The 3,699-nt window shown below is 52.3% G+C and overlaps 1 protein-coding gene across 4 annotated transcripts in view; it reads right to left on the reverse strand.

Moving 5' to 3' along the window:
- Positions 1-3,467, reverse strand: part of FOCAD (focadhesin) — a 293,131-nt gene extending 289,664 nt beyond the window's left edge. For all 4 annotated transcript variants that reach the window (XM_025216584.1, XM_006034585.3, XM_025216583.1 and 1 more), the window contains exon 1: positions 3,348-3,467. The gene's annotated coding sequence lies outside the window, so the exon portion shown is untranslated. The remainder of the gene's footprint in view (positions 1-3,347) is intronic.
- Between the last annotated feature and the right edge of the window lie 232 nt (positions 3,468-3,699).

Consider the following 3,699-nt stretch of genomic DNA (forward strand, 5'->3'; position numbering starts at 1 on the left):
TCAGCATTGCTGGGGATGTTGTGACACCCCACTGCACCTGCTTGGATCTTACGTTGGTGGAGCAGCTGGTGTTCCTAAAGGTGAACCTCCTGCTGCTGGGGTTCCCCAAGCTCCACCTACAGACGGACCAAGTGCCACCCTCCTCACTCTGTCTGTACCAATTTCCTTTTTTGAGTTTTTGAAAAGCCAAGTAATGCCCCGCTTTCAGCTGGAGGGGGCACTGACTGCATCACCAGCCAGCAGGGGAAGAACATGCCCCTGCTGAGCTCATTCCCCTGCCAGGACAAACTTGGAGGTATGGGATTGGGGCTATGGGGAAAGAGGAGGCCCCAGGTCCTGGGCATGACCACTAAAACTGCACCCTGCCAGGGTAGGGAGGCCTGTGGGACTGCTGGCAGCATGGCAGCCCCATAAATGCCAGGACCAACAATCCCCTGGTGAAAGGCGGGGAGGAGGCACCATAACCTCCAGCTAATGCACTCACACACAATGTCCTGGCTGGGGAAAGCCCAGACCTGTCACATCTTTGACAGGCTTGACACTTGCTGGTTGCAGTGCAGTTGCAAGACTCCTGGTGAGCTCAGCTTAGCTGCCCGGAACGCCAGCTTTAGGGTTGCAAACCTCTTTGTTAGGCTGAGGATGTACCAGCAGGTGGTCCTGGATGGAAGGAATAGTAAAGCCAGAGGCTGGCCTGGCGCACAGTGCAGGCAAGAAAGCCAGTCAGTGAAAATGGAAATAGAGGCATCATGGGGGGAGAGACAAGTTATGTGGGGAGGAGGGGGGAAAGGCGGATGTCGCAACACAGCTAAAAGTGCAGAGGTGCCTGGGGTGTCAGATATCCGGCGGGTCGCAGTGTGCCAGAACTCCACTGTCTATATGGAGTCCATGAGTTTGTGTACTTACTACTTAGGAGGCTGATGAAGTGCAGTTCATAGGCCCGGCTGTGAAAAGTGGTTTGCACTGTAATTTCTTCCCTCTCGGGATCAGGCCTGAGAGAGTGGAGGCAGAGTGTTTTTTTGGTGAGGAATGTGCCCCCACAGGTAGTTGGGTTTTGTTGTTTTTGATATGATTCTGGTGTGCAGTTTGTGGACCCCCACAAACTGCACACCAGAATCTTATCAAAAACAACAAAACCCAACTACCTGTGGGGGCACATTCCTCACCAAAAAAACACTGGAGATAGTTGGCAGGTTTTGTGTTTTGAGCTGTAGGAAGTTGGCTTCAGTTCTGGTGATGAGGTTAGGTGCTTGTTTGAATGTACAAACCACTTTTCAGAGCTGGGCCTATGAACTGCACTTCATCAGTCTCCTAGGTAGTAAGTACACAGACTCATGGACTCAATATAGACAGTGGAATTATGGCACACTGTGACCTGCCGGATATCTGACACCCCAGGCACCTCTGCACTTTTACCTGAGCTGCTACATCCCCTTTCCCCCCACCCCAGCCTGTCTCCCAGCGAGACGCACACAGCAGGCAGGCTTTGTGGCCTGGCAGAGCCCAGCAATCAGGCCTGCACTAGATTTAACTCCCCTGTGCCCCCAGACAGACACAGTCGCCCAAGCACCCACCCACATGACAAGTTTTGCCTGTCAGCAGCTTGGGGTGCAATTCCCCCCAAACCCCGGCACTGATCTTCTTGAAACTTGGCAGGCTTTGTGGCCTCACCCGGGGCTACCACCCCTGCAGTTTTCAGCGCCGTGTGATGTAACACACAGATATGACAGGAGTTTTGCTTTCAAGAATTTGGGGCACAGTTCCCCCCCAAGCCCCTGCACCAATCTTCTTGAAACCTGGCAGGCTTCATGCTCTCAGCAGAGGCTACCACCCCTACAAGTTGCACCCAAATTGGAACTAAAATAACAAAGTTATAGATATTTCATTCATCCCCCATTATAACCTATAGCCAGATTGCCAAGGCAGCTCCGAAGCTTCGGTGCCACTTCAGCCAGATCGAAGTGGCAAACCGATCCGGGGCTCTGGATAGGATCGCAGCCATCCGAAGCGGCTGGATCCAAAGCTGGATCGGATCATTGCCAACTTGCACAGGCCCACTGGAGAGTCATTTTTATTGTGTGCTCAGTACTTTGCACATGCAGTCCACTTATTGTGTGACCAATCAATGAACTGCCTGATGGTTCCTGTGCGTGCTAGGCCAGTCTTAATTTACTGCATGACTGACCAGTGAATTGCATGCTCTTTCCTTTGCATGTTTGGCTGGTCTCAATGTATACTGTGCAGTTCACTGGTGCAATATGTAATATTGGCAGGGCCCATGGGGCAGTATATCATCCCAAACCAACTCAGTAGAGGTGGGATCAAGTTAGACAAGCATTTCCAAGGCCTGCCAGATGCTCTTCATCGAAAGCTTGTCTAACGTCATCCCAAAAACAGCACCATCGCAAGTCTGGCTTGCGGTATCACCCTGCAAAACCCTCACCTCTCTGGCGGAATCACCCTGAAAAACCTCCGCCTCTCCGGCAGGGCTTCTAGCCTGTCTTGGCTATCCCAGCCCTCTTCTTCTACCTTGGCATGGAAGGCCATGACATGCGTCATTCACCCACAACCTGCACAGAAAAGAGCGTTGCCAGGTCTTAAATATTAAATTGTTGTACTGGAAGCTCCAAATGATCATATTCACTGAAAAACAACATACACTGAAAAAATATGCAAATAAGTCATCTTCTTACTTTATATTGCTCACTGTAACTTTGCAGTGACTGAGTGAGAACTGGGTCATCAGAGCTGAAGCACTTTTATTTCCCGGCTAGCTGTCATAAGAAAGTGCTGACAGCAAACCTAAGTCAGTTAAGTTTCCCTGAGTGACTTGAGTTTTGCACATACTGTATCCATGAAATGCCTCAAAAGTTATGGTACATACCATATGATACATACCCCTGAAACATGGTACATTTTGAACACGTTTGCTATTATTGATGATACACCCTACAAGGGTCGAAATGATCGTGTAAACACCGTAATTATTACCGTACGCCTGGCCGCAATCAAGATCAAACAAACCTCCCCCTCCCCCTGCCGCCCGCACTGGCCTGATGTAGCCCGCCTCGCTGTAGGAAGCGCATCTGATTGGCCGTCGCACACGGAGCTTTTTCCAATAGGAGCGATCGCACTCAGAACCCCTTTGACACGCAGCCGCCATTGCCCCCAGGCGCAGGGCTGTGGGGAGCGTTTCCCCGCTCGCTCCGGTCCCACTGCGAATCAAGCCGGCAGCAGCGGGTTCACACGGGACCCCCCACGGTGCCCAAACCGGTGTGACGCGTCAGCCTGGGAGGAGAGAACCAACCACCCTCACCCAGCGATTCTCAATGCCCTACTGCGCCACTCACCTGCCGCGGCGACGCTTTCTGCCAAGCGTAGTTACGCACTGCAGCAGCTTCTTCCTCCCCAAGCTGCTAAAGGAAGCCCCCGCCCCCGTAAGAGTCTTCCCCCTACGGCGCTCCTGCGCATGCCCGGAGTGGGGGAGCATGCGCGCTCTCAGCTGTGAAGCCTCTGCCCGCAAAAAGGCGCACGCGCTCTCGCCGCTGTACGTCCCGCCTGTCTTTGGCGCTGGAACGTAGCTGGTCCCGCGCCCTGCAAGCGGCGATCAGATCCAAATGTCCCTAAAATTTATATATATCCCAAAGTGTAGACTTTAAGAACAATGCCAAAATAAAAGGGTTGACAGCGAGCGTTTTGGAC

Source organism: Alligator sinensis, unplaced genomic scaffold (assembly GCF_000455745.1).
Source record: "Alligator sinensis unplaced genomic scaffold, ASM45574v1 scaffold120_1, whole genome shotgun sequence".
NCBI classification, from domain to species: Eukaryota; Metazoa; Chordata; order Crocodylia; family Alligatoridae; genus Alligator; species Alligator sinensis.